Source organism: Coregonus clupeaformis, chromosome 40, assembly GCF_020615455.1.
Source record: "Coregonus clupeaformis isolate EN_2021a chromosome 40, ASM2061545v1, whole genome shotgun sequence".
Classification (NCBI taxonomy): domain Eukaryota; kingdom Metazoa; phylum Chordata; class Actinopteri; order Salmoniformes; family Salmonidae; genus Coregonus; species Coregonus clupeaformis.
This window is the reverse complement of record NC_059231.1, coordinates 12644856-12658473: the sequence shown is the minus strand read 5'-3', so window position 1 is coordinate 12658473 and position 13618 is coordinate 12644856. Positions and strand designations below refer to the sequence as shown.

Sequence of the window (13618 nt, the reverse complement as noted above, 5' to 3'; positions counted from 1 at the left end):
ACAACAGCAAAGGACCTTGTGAAGATGCTGGAGGAAACAGGTACAAAAGTATCTATATCCACAGAAAAAACTAGTCCTATATCGACACAACCTGAAAGGCCGCTCAGCAAGGAAGAAGCCACTGCTCCAAAACCGCCATAAAAAAGCCAGACTACGGTTTGCAACTGCACATGGGGACAAAGATCGTACTTTTTGGATAAATGTACTCTGGTCTGATTAAATAAAAATAGAACTGTTTGGCCATAATGACCATTGTTATGTTTGGAGGAAAAAGGGGGGGCTTGCAAGCCGAAGAACACCATCCCAACCGTGAAGCACGGGGTGGCAGCATCATGCTGTGGGGGTGCTTTGCTGCAGGAGGGACTGGTGCACTTCACAAAATAGATGGCGTCATGAGGAAGGACAATTTGGTGGATATATTGAAGCAACATCTCAAGACATCAGTCAGGAAGTTAAAGCTTGGTCGCAAATGAGTCTTCCAAATGGATAATGACCCCAAGCATACTTCCAAAGTTGTGGCAAAATGGCTTAAGGACAACAAAGTCAAGGTACTGGGGTGGCCATCACAAAGCCCTGACCTCAATCCTATAGAAAATTTGTGGGCAGAACTGAAAAAGCGTGTGTGAGCAAGGAGGCCTACAAACCTGACTCAGTTACACCAGCTCTGTCAGAAGGAATGGGCCAAAATTCACCCAACTTATTGTGGGAAGCTTGTGGAAGGCTACCTGAAACGTTAGACCCAAGTTAAACAATTTAAAGGCAATGCTACCAAATACTAATTGAGTGTATGTAAACTTCTGACCCACTGGGAATGTGATGAAATAAATAAAAGCTGAAATAAATCATACTCTCTACTATTATTATTATTATTTCACATTCTTAAAATAAAGTGGTGATCCTAACTGACCTAAGACAGGGAATTTTTACTAGGATTAAATGTCAGGAAGTGTGAAAAACTGAGTTGAAATGTATTTGGCTAAGGTGTATGTAAACTTTCAACTTCAACTGTACATAGGGAAATGGGTCCAAGCTAGGCCTAACTTTCGTCATGTGTTGTATGTGTTCTCGGGTTGTGCTGAAGACACCATTTCAGACCAACATGGGGATCTTAACCCTCACAAATGTAGGATTCATGTTGAGTAACATCTACTGAGGAATGGAAACTGTGGGGGGGGCGGGGGCGGTGGGGGGGGGCGGTGAGGCGAGAGGCGACGTACCCAAATTTTGCTGCAATGTCGTAAACTTGTTTTTCGTGCTGCAGGACCCTCTCGCGGTCCCCTTCAAACAGAAGGGTGGCAGCGACCAACTGGTGGGGGTCGAAACCTTTCAATTGGGGTAAACAGGGAAGTAAAATTTGATTAACCCTTTCCAAAAAGTACAAATGACTTAACAGAGAGAAATGAGGAGTAGGATTCCTGCCGAAGCATTAAGACATCTTTACCTTGGTGATGTTGAATTTCTTTAACCCTTCAACAAAATGTGTGAAAACGGATGACACTTCTTCAGGACATGACCTGTAGAAATAGAAAAGGAGGGTCAAGTCCCTCAACACGAAGCCAAGTGGACCTCTGTCTTGTGGACAATACAGTTTAGAGGAACCACTGATATCGGTAATTCACACATTTGGTCACATTTAGCCCACCCATCTCCTCCCTGTTTCCTCCAGGACTCCAACAGGGCAGCAGTCACATTTATTTGGGTTTGGGAACAAAATAAGGAACATTTATGGTAACGTGTGAATAACTTGACATGTTGCCAGTAGGCTGGCTGCGACAGGGACATTAAATCAGCGGCTTTCCGAGGGGAAGCGGGCTTGACACGGCCATATCAGTCTTCCTCAGCCACCGCACGTTTTTGGTTGGTTCCTGATTGGACACACAAAGCGCCTATGGACACTGGAGCTGATGGGACGGTTATGAAGCAGGATGGAGTCCTGAGTCACTCTGTTGAGACTGAACTCTGTCTCAGTCTCTTCATCACTTACTGACCCCATTGTTTCCATTCCAATTGTGGGTCTTTAGGTGTCCTGCAGCCATCACCCTTTAATGAAATCCTCAACGACCAGAAAGAGGGCGATTATACCTACGGTGGGTCATGTTTCCCTGCTCTTCTTAATGCTCATTTAATTGCCATTCTCATCTTTCATCTAGCTAGCGTACTGAGATACGTGGCCCTGTATTTTACACTACCGGTCCCATTCTGAAATACACCAGACCCCTTCACTCAGCAGCAGACCTATCAGACCCCTTCACTCAGCAGCAGACCTATCAGACCCCTTCACTCAGCAGCAGACCTATCAGACCCCTTCACTCAGCAGCAGACCTATCAGACCCCTTCACTCAGCAGCAGACCTATCAGACCCCTTCACTCAGCAGCAGACCTATCAGACCCCTTCACTCAGCAGCAGACCTATCAGACCCCTTCACTCAGCAGCAGACCTATCAGACCCCTTCACTCAGCAGCAGACCTATCAGACCCCCTTCACTCAGCAGCAGACCTATCAGACCCCTTCACTCAGCAGCAGACCTATCAGACCCCTTCACTCAGCAGCAGACCTATCAGACCCCTTCACTCAGCAGCAGACCTATCAGACCCCTTCACTCAGCAGCAGACCTATCAGACCCCTTCACTCAGCAGCAGACCTATCAGACCCCTTCACTCAGCAGCAGACCTATCAGACCCCTTCACTCAGCAGCAGACCTATCAGACCCCTTCACTCAGCAAACAGGGTGATTCAAAAGGGAAGACAAGGCACTAATAAGCCCAAGAAGGTATCCCATCATAGAGTCCTGACTGAGGTTCAGTTATTAGTGAGAAACCGAATAGCTTCATCTTGCCTGCTTAAAAGCTAAGAAGTGGGAATATAGGGAGCGTAATGAGATCCCAGGGGACTGAAGAACTTCACAAAGATGTCTGGCACCAATGCCACATTCCTTCCACCAGACCTCAACAAACAATATTGTAAAACTTCAATAAAACAACTGCTTAATTGTTACCACAGTCATTTTTCATCGGGCTTCAATCCACGACTCGTGTGTGCAGCTAGTTACTCCACTGGTGAAATAATGATCAATTGAACTCTGCTGCGTTGCACTGAGGGTGAAAAATAAAGCATACATGAAGAAACGTTGCCAATGCAGTGTTATTTTCTCAAATGGATTCCAAAAGCAGGCCAAATGGCAATTAAAAAGAACGGCAGAGTCAAGGACTCAGAAATGGAAACAAGGTCAGCCCCACAGCACAGGCAGTGTGGAGAGCCAGAGAGCAGTCACAGGCAGTGTGGAGAGCCAGAGAGCAGTCACAGGCAGTCTGGAGAGCCAGAGAGCAGTCACAGGCAGTCTGGAGAGCCAGAGAGCAGTCACAGGCAGTGTGGAGAGCCAGAGAGCAGTCACAGGCAGTGTGGAGAGCCAGAGAGCAGTCACAGGCAGTGTGGAGAGCCAGAGAGCAGTCACAGGCAGTGTGGAGAGCCAGAGAGCAGTCACAGGCAGTGTGGAGAGCCAGAGAGCAGTCACAGGCAGTGTGGAGAGCCAGAGAGCAGTCACAGGCAGTGTGGAGAGCCAGAGAGCAGTCACAGGCAGTGGGAGCCAGAGAGCAGTCACAGGCAGTGTGGAGAGCCAGAGAGCAGTCACAGGCAGTGTGGAGAGCCAGAGAGCAGTCACAGGCAGTGTGGAGAGCCAGAGAGCAGTCACAGGCAGTGTGGAGAGCCAGAGAGCAGTCACAGGCAGTGTGGAGAGCCAGAGAGCAGTCACAGAGTATGGCTTCACTTCTGAGCTCCCGTGTTATACAAAGAGATACAGGCTCTTCAGAAAGTATTCACACCCCTTGACTTTTTCCACATTTTGTTGTGTTACAGCCTGAATTTAAAATGGATTAAATTGAGATTTTTCGTCACTGGCCTAAACACAATACCCCATAATGTCAATGTGAAATTACGTTTTTTCAAAAATGTTTACAAATGAACTACAAATGAAAAGCTGAAATATCTTAAGTCAATAAGTATTCAATCCCTTTCTAAATGGCCAGCCTAAATAAGATGAGGAGTAAAAATGTGCTTAACAAGTCACATAATAAGTTGCATGGACTCACTGTGTGTAGTAAGTATTTTAAATGATTTTTGAATGACTACCTCATCGCTGTATCCCACACATACAATTATCTGTAAGATCCCTCAGTCGAGCAGTGAATTTCAAACACAGATTCAACCACAAAGACCAGGGAGGTTTTTTACAATGACACTGAATTTCCCTTTGAGCATTGTGAAGTCATTAATTACACTTTGGATGGTGTATCAATACACCCACTCACTACAAAGATACAGGTGTCCTTCCTAACTCAGTTGCCGGAGAGGAAGGAAACCGCTCAGGGATTTCACCACGAGGCCAATGGTGACTTTAAAACAGTTACAGAGTTTAATGGCTGTGATAGGAGAAAACTAAGGATGGATCAACAACATTGTAGTTAGTGTACAATACTAACCTAAATGACAGAGTGAAAGCAGTTAGCCTGTACATGCATCCTGTTTGCAATAAAGTACTAAAGTAAAACTGCAAAAAATGTGGCAAAGAAATCAACTTTATGTCCCGAATACAAAGTGTTATGTTTGGGACAAATCCAACACAACACATCACTGAGTACCACTCTTCATATTTTCAAGCATGGTGGTGGCTGCATCATGTTATGGGTATGCTTGTCATCGGCAATGACTAGAGTTTTTTAGGATAAAAATAAACAGAATAGAGCTAAGCACAGGCAAAATCCTGGAGGAAAACCTGGTTCAGTCTGCTTTCCAACAGACACTGGGAGACAAATTCACCTTTCAGCAGGACAATAACCTAAAACACAAGGCCAAATATACACTGGAGTTGCTTACCAAGATGACATTGAATGTTCCTGAGTGGCCTAGTTACAGTTTTTACTTAAATCCGCTTGAAATCTATGGCAAGACTGGAAAATGGCTGTCTAGCAATGATCAACAACCAACTTGACAGAGCTTGAAGAATTTTCAAAAGAATAATGTGCAAATATTGTACAATCCAGGTGTGCAAAGCTCAGAGACTTACCCAGAAAGACTCACAGCTGTAATCGTTGCTAAAGGTGATTCTAACATGTATAGACTCAGAGGTGTGAATACTTATGTAAATGAGATATTTCTACATTTCATTTTCAATACATTTGCAAACATTTTAAAAACATGTTTAAACTTTGTCATTATGGGGTATTGTGTGTAGATGGGTGAGAATTCAGGCTAACACAACAAAATGTGGACTAAGTCAAGGGGTATGAATACTTTCTGAAGGCATTGTATCAAACGGTTCCTTTACAGAGATCAAATGGCAGGGTTCTGAATGATGTTGAATTACCGAAATGAAACTGTTTGTTATCCATGAGCCGGATGGAGGCCGGTGCACACCTCTGGGAGAGAAAGAAAATCATCATTCAGGAGCATGTGTTAAACACCGTAAACATTTCCCCATCCCACACACTGTTCCAGTGATTTTTCGAGTGAAGTTTTGATCTGCATTACGTTTCTTAAATTGAGAGAAAAACCTTTGAATCGACTTTGAAATAACATTTGCTACACAACCTCGAGACATGAGTAGATATTCCTGGTAGTATGTGGGTATGTCCGTGACAAGCCAGGGCTCAATGGTCGATACTTTCATTGTGTGTTATAAGCTGTACCACTGTACCAACCAACGATTGGAGCTGCACAAATCATTAGCTAGCATGTAGTCGTCACTACCCAGTAAGAGTTGGTGAGGCTTCATTATCATTCCTTCCCAGAATTGGGGATCTGCCAATCATAACCCAACCACTTTGTTTGTACACTACAATGTAGCATTGATCTGCATAGTTTAGCGACTGTCATTATATAACCAAAGGTTAAAGATCACAACCACACCTCACTTTTTAACGTGATTGGATAGATGTGAACTAATGCTGTCAGTATACAGAGATCTTCAATAGGAAAGACCATACCGTACAAACACTGAACACCAAGATGGAAATGTACTTGACCTGCTTGGCAACCTCTCGTAAGCAGGCCACGCCCGCCTCAAAGTTAGGGAAGACCACCGAGCCGTACTTCTGGTACTCTGGGATGGGCCGGATCTTCATGGTTACCTCGGTAACCACACCAAGGCTTCCTAGGGAAAACACAGGGGTACATATTATAGAAACAAAGGTTCTCATACAAGAATGGTGTTAAAACGATAGCCTGACATTGGTTGTGGTTAGGTTTTATTGTGTAACTTAAAATGATGCTTTAACAACGCTTGGCCTTACTAGCAGTTCACGCACCTTTTTTATTTACCCACATTTTGCTGAAAAATGCATTGAAAGTATAGAGAGCATTAATTAGCTCACAGAGAAAGGAGATCAGTGCTTCCCCAGCTACTGTTTTACCACTACATCACTGGTGGTGACCTATTGTTTTACCACTACATCACTGGTGGTGACCTATTGTTTTACCACTACATCACTGGTGGAGACCTATTGTTTTACCACTACATCACTGGTGGTGACCTATTGTTTTACCACTACATCACTGGTGGAGACCTATTGTTTTACCACTACATCACTGGTGGTGACCTATTGTTTTACCACTACATCACTGGTGGAGACCTATTGTTTTACCACTACATCACTGGTGGAGACCTATTGTTTTACCACTACATCACTGGTGGGAGACCTATTGTTTTACCACTACATCACTGGTGGTGACCTATTGTTTTACCACTACATCACTGGTGGAGACCTATTGTTTTACCACTACATCACTGGTGGAGACCTATTGTTTTACCACTACATCACTGGTGGTGACCTATTGTTTTACCACTACATCACTGGTGGAGACCTATTGTTTTACCACTACATCACTGGTGGTGACCTATTGTTTTACCACTACATCACTGGTGGAGACCTATTGTTTTACCACTACATCACTGGTGGAGACCTATTGTTTTACCACTACATCACTGGTGGTGACCTATTGTTTTACCACTACATCACTGGTGGTGACCTATTGTTTTACCACTACATCACTGGTGGAGACCTATTGTTTTACCACTACATCACTGGTGGTGACCTATTGTTTTACCACTACATCACTGGTGGAGACCTATTGTTTTACCACTACATCACTGGTGGTGACCTACTGTTTTACCACTACATCACTGGTGGAGACCTATTGTTTTACCACTACATCACTGGTGGTGACCTATTGTTTTACCACTACATCACTGGTGGAGACCTATTGTTTTACCACTACATCACTGGTGGTGACCTATTGTTTTACCACTACATCACTGGTGGTGACCTATTGTTTTACCACTACATCACTGGTGGTGACCTATTGTTTTACCACTACATCACTGGTGGAGACCTATTGTTTTACCACTACATCACTGGTGGTGACCTATTGTTTTACCACTACATCACTGGTGGTGACCTATTGTTTTACCACTACATCACTGGTGGAGACCTATTGTTTTACCACTACATCACTGGTGGAGACCTATTGTTTTACCACTACATCACTGGTGGTGACCTATTGTTTTACCACTACATCACTGGTGGAGACCTATTGTTTTACCACTACATCACTGGTGGTGACCTATTGTTTTACCACTACATCACTGGTGGAGACCTATTGTTTTACCACTACATCACTGGTGGAGACCTATTGTTTTACCACTACATCACTGGTGGAGACCTATTGTTTTACCACTACATCACTGGTGGAGACCTATTGTTTTACCACTACATCACTGGTGGAGACCTATTGTTTTACCACTACATCACTGGTGGAGACCTATTGTTTTACCACTACATCACTGGTGGAGACCTATTGTTTTACCACTACATCACTGGTGGAGACCTATTGTTTTACCACTACATCACTGGTGGAGACCTATTGTTTTACCACTACATCACTGGTGGAGACCTATTGTTTTACCACTACATCACTGGTGGATACCTATTGTTTTACCACTACATCACTGGTGGAGACCTATTGTTTTACCACTACATCACTGATGGAGACCTATTGTTTTACCACTACATCACTGGTGGTGACCTATTGTTTTACCACTACATCACTGGTGGTGACCTATTGTTTTACCACTACATCACTGGTGGTGACCTATTGTTTTACCACTACATCACTGGTGGAGACCTATTGTTTTACCACTACATCATTTACATTTTAGTCATTTAGCAGACGCTCTTATCCAGAGCGACTTACAGTTAGTGAATACATATTTTTTTATACTGGCCCCCCGTGGGAATCGAACCCACAACCCTGGCGTTGCAAACGCCATGCTCTATCAACTGAGCTACATCCCTGCCGGCCATTCCCTCCCCTACCCTGGACGACGCTGGGCCAATTGTGCGCCGCCCATGAGTCTCCCGGTCGCGGCCGGCTGCGACAGAGCCTGGATTCGAACCAGGATCTCTAGTGGCACAGTTAGCACTGCGATGCAGTGCCTTAGACCACTGCGCCACTCAGGAGACTTGGCCATCACTGGTGGTGACCTATTGTTTTACCACTACATCACTGGTGGAGACCTATTGTTTTACCACTACATCACTGGTGGTGACCTATTGTTTTACCACTACATCACTGGTGGAGACCTATTGTTTTACCACTACATCACTGGTGGTGACCTATTGTTTTACCACTACATCACTGGTGGAGACCTATTGTTTTTTGTACTCCTGAGTGGCGCAGTGGTCTAAGTCACTGCATCGCAGTGCTAACTGTGCCACTAGAGATCCTGGTTCGAATCCAGGCTCTGTCGCAGCCGGCCGCGACCGGGAGACTCATGGGCGGCGCACCATTGGCCCAGCGTCGTCCAGGGTAGGGGAGGGAATGGCCGGCAGGGATGTAGCTCAGTTGATAGAGCATGGCGTTTGCAACGCCAGGGTTGTGGGTTCGATTCGATTTCTGGACACAGGTCCAGGAATGGCTGAAGGATTGCAATATTTGCATGGAGCTGACCCTGCAGATAGCACTACTGTGTGATCTGAAAAGTCATAGTCAATCGATCAATAATATAATATTACTTTTAGCAAAAATGTTTATTTTCAATTCACAAACTGTAGAAACAATGAGAATAGAAAGGTTCAGAACGTTTGTAGAACATCACAGTACAGTTGAAAAATATATGGCAAATAGATATCCAATATGGATGGTTTTAAGAGATAGATGGGTGGTGTTGAATGGAGCTGAATGTTGGGACCTATAACAACTAATAACAACAAGATAACTAATGTAAAGCATACTGTGTCCATAATAAGTATATAGGTTATATATTGAGAGCTTTTGTGAAAGAGCACAGTTAGAAAGATATGGCATATAGAAGCATACCAGATGGACATCATGAAAATGATCGGAGGAAGTTCAGGAGTAAAAACAAACAAAATATAATTATTGGACTGTGTCCATAAAATGTATATATATATATTTTTTATTTCACCTTTTTTTAACCAGGTAAGCCAGTTGAGAACAAGTTCTCATTTACAACTGCGACCTGGCCAAGATAAAGCAATGTATAGTACAGTGAGGGAAAAAAGTATTTGATCCCCTGCTGATTTTGTACGTTTGCCCACTGACAAAGAAATGATCAGTCTATAATTTTAATGGTAGGTTTAGTTGAACAGTGAGAGACAGAATAACAACAAAAAAATCCAGAGAAACGCATGTCAAAAATGTTATAAATTGATTTGCATTTTAATGAGGGAAATAAGTATTTGACCCCTCTGCAAAACATGACTTAGTACTTGGTGGCAAAACCCTTGTTGGCAATCACAGAGGTCAGACGTTTCTTGTAGTTGGCCACCAGGTTTGCACACATCTCAGGAGGGATTTTGTCCCACTCCTCTTTGCAGATCTTCTCCAAGTCATTAAGGTTTCGAGCCTGACGTTTGGCAACTCAAACCTTCAGCTCCCTCCACAGATTTTCTATGGGATTAAGGTCTGGAGACTGGCTAGGCCACTCCAGGACCTTAATGTGCTTCTTCTTGAGCCACTCCTTTGTTGCCTTGGCCGTGTGTTTTGGGTCATTGTCATGATGGAATACCCATCCACGACCCATTTTCAATACCCTGGCTGAAGGAAGGAGGTTCTCACCCAAGATTTGACGGTACATGGCCCCGTCCATCGTCCCTTTGATGCGGTGAAGTTGTCCTGTCCCCTTAGCAGAAAAACACCCCCAAAGCATAATGTTTCCACCTCCATGTTTGACGGTGGGGATGGTGTTCTTAAGGTCATAGGCAGCATTCCTCCTCCTCCAAACACGGCGAGTTGAGTTGATGCCAAAGAGCTCGATTTTGGTCTCATCTGACCACAACACTTTCACCCAGTTCTCCTCTGAATCATTCAGATGTTCATTGGCAAACTTCAGACGGCCCTGTATATGTGCTTTCTTGAGCAGAGGGACCTTGCGGGCGCTGCAGGATTTCAGTCCTTCACGGCGTAGTGTGTTACCAATTGTTTTCTTGGTAACTATGGTCCCAGCTGCCTTGAGATCATTGACAAGATCCTCCCGTGTAGTTCTGGGCTGATTCCTCACCGTTCTCATGATCATTGCAAATCCACGAGGTGAGATCTTGTATGGCGCCCCAGGCCGAGGGAGATTGACAGTTTTTTTAGTTTCTTCCATTTGCGAATAATCGCACAAACTGTTGTCACCTTCTCACCAAGCTGCTTGGCGATGGTCTTGTAGCCCATTCCAGCCTTGTGTAGGTCTAGGGGAAGGAGGGAATGGCCGGCAGGGATGTAGCTCAGTTGATAGAGCATGGCGTTTGCAACGCCAGGGTTGTGGGTTCGATTCCCACGGGGGGCCAGTATAAAAAAATATGTATTCACTAACTGTAAGTCGCTCTGGATAAGAGCGTCTGCTAAATGACTAAAATGTAAAATGTTTTACCACTACATCACTGGTGGAGACCTACAGTATATGTTACTTTTCTCCTCTGTGATCTGGTTTCATGTTGCCCACAAGAGACCAGTGAGATTTATCGACTGGGGGTTTGAGGAAATAAAAACAGGTACATATCAAAAGGAAGTCCCGGGACACAAGGACCTTTATCACCTCACCCAGGGCTCCCAGCATGACCCCTGACTCCACAAAGTATCCACTATGTCTGCCGCTTTATGGGTTATATTCCACCTTGGTTTAGTGACAGGTAGAATCCTCCCTACCCTATGTTTAACTATAGGGCACTGGTCAAAGGGAGCCTTTTCAGATGCAACCCCAGCACTGTTGTTGTTGTTGTTGTTGTTGTTGTTGTTTTCTTAGACAGAAAAAACTCCCACTTGGTCCAATATGGAAAAACTAATGGGCCAAACTATGCAAATGAATGCATCCTTGTTTAGCCTAGTGTTGATTACAATTCCCATGGAGAGCATAGATGGAGTAACTGTCTCTACAAAAGCTGAACGGTGGAATGGATTCTAACAAAGATGATCTTTTGACATCACACAGTAAACAGTGATAACCTCAGCGAGGCAAAGCCATCATCATTCCGTCACCAGTTTATAGGAGGAAAACGAAATGTGATGTTTATTTAATATCAGACATGTCGATTATGACTTCCATTAAAAAAAACAGATGTTTTCCTAAAGGCTTAATGAGTGTTTGTGAACGTTGACTAATTTGAGAAAATATCCACAATAATTACATATTGTCAGGTCAAGTCGAGCCATACACTGATGAGACTCCATCATCACGCCTCGGCACATACCCTGGGCCTCTTCTATGGTGGAGGTAGAACACACACAGAGACAGAGAGACAGAGAGAGGGAGAAGGCTGACGTGGGGGGAGGGACCAGCCTGACGTGAGGGGGAACCAGCCTGACGTGAGGGGGAACCAGCCTGACGTGGGGGGACCAGCCTGACGTGGGGGAGGGGGACCAGCCTGACGTGGGGGGAAACCAGCCTGACGTGGGGGGGACCAGCCTGACGTGGGGGGGAGCCCAGCCTGACGTGGGGGCCGGACCAGCCTGACATGGGGGCCGGACCAGCCTGACGTGGGGGCCATGTGGCTGAAACTAGAGGCCACTCATTGGGAATCAAAGAAGGCAGTTTCACATGGCATTAACTCCACACAACATTCGATTAGTGCTGGCCAGCTTCACACACCTGCATAACATTGGTCATGGCTGAGAGAGCCTTTGAAACAGAAACCTGATTATTATTGATTATTCCACTGCTTAGAGAAGGGTGGAGGGAACTACTTTGGTATTCAGGCCACTCCAAGGTCAGGGACTAGGAAGAGGAGGGATACTGGGTGTTGACTGAGAAGAGGATTTATAGTATGCCTGGCTGGTTAACATGCAGAGCAGTGTTTGGGTTCCAGTGCTAGGTTCTGTTGTTGTGGCCTAGTGTCTGTCAGTGTGTGGGATGCCTGTGCAGGGGGAGATATCGTAATGAGACCAAGCAGAGGTATGACCCCTCTCTCTCGCTCAGCTCCAGCAGCAGAGCTGGCCACCCAGCCAGGAGCCCACACAGTGACAGACCGGGGACTAGGAGGTCCTGTCTCCTCTCCTACCCAACAGGGTCTGGCTTCACAGTAGCCACCAGGCTCAAATAGAACCAAAACTCAAGCCTGGTACCATTTAACTGAGGAACAACTACTCTGCACAGGAAGTAGGCCATCTGAGCCACCCCCATTCTCCACTTTATTTCAAACTATTTGTGTCCCTGAACTGAAGATAATTTAAAAAGAGATGATAGGACTAAATTAAATACATCTAGTTGGGTTTTCATTTGCAGATGTGTGTTAAGTATACATTGTAATGAGTCCAGATGGAGATCTCTGCCCGGCTCCCAGTGTATAGTCAGTAAACAGCTTGCAGTGCTTTGTTAGGGGCATGTATCCACAGCTGCAGTGCCAGGAGTCACAAGGGGTGGGGGCAAAGGTAGGCATGATGCACAGAGGCCCAAAACCAATACCCCTCCACCCATAACTGGATCTCTCAAAAGGTAAGCGTGATGCACAGAGGCCCAAAACCAATACCCATCCCCCCATAACTGGATCTCTCAAAGGTAGGCATGATGCACAGAGGCCCAAAACCAATACCCATCCCCCCATAACTGGATCTCTCAAAGGTAGGCATGATGCACAGAGGCCCAAAACCAATACCCTTCCCCCCCATAACTGGATCTCTTCTCCCACCCTGGATAAACGTTCACCTGACTGGTTATCCCATTACATTATATACACACTGCACATAGGGTCAACTTTTATCATGTTGAAGTCATGATCCCTGTGAGGAGGTGAGTCTTACCTTCTGAGCCCAGGATAAAGTGGTGGATGTCTGGCCCAGTGGACATGCGCGGCCCCCTGGCAGCTCTTCTCCATCACCCCTCGAGGGGTCACCGCCTTTATGTGAATCACCTGGATATAGGACAAACAAGATGGCAGCTCAAGTCACTTAGCTTGACTTTAAAATCGCAGCAGAGAGGAGTGAAATATCCAGGTTAAAACAAGCGGTACCTCGGTTGCTGAGTTCATATTCAAGGCTACATTCTGTCAATCATTGGCAGAGCTTAACCAAAACAAGCAGGCCTCTTGGTCACAGGAAAACCAAATAGCATGGTTCCCATACGTT

At 45.1% G+C, this 13618-nt stretch overlaps 1 pseudogene; it reads right to left on the bottom strand.

Annotated features, from left to right (window-relative positions):
* Window positions 1-13618, bottom strand: part of LOC121554910 — a 47177-nt pseudogene that overhangs the window by 18642 nt on the left and 14917 nt on the right.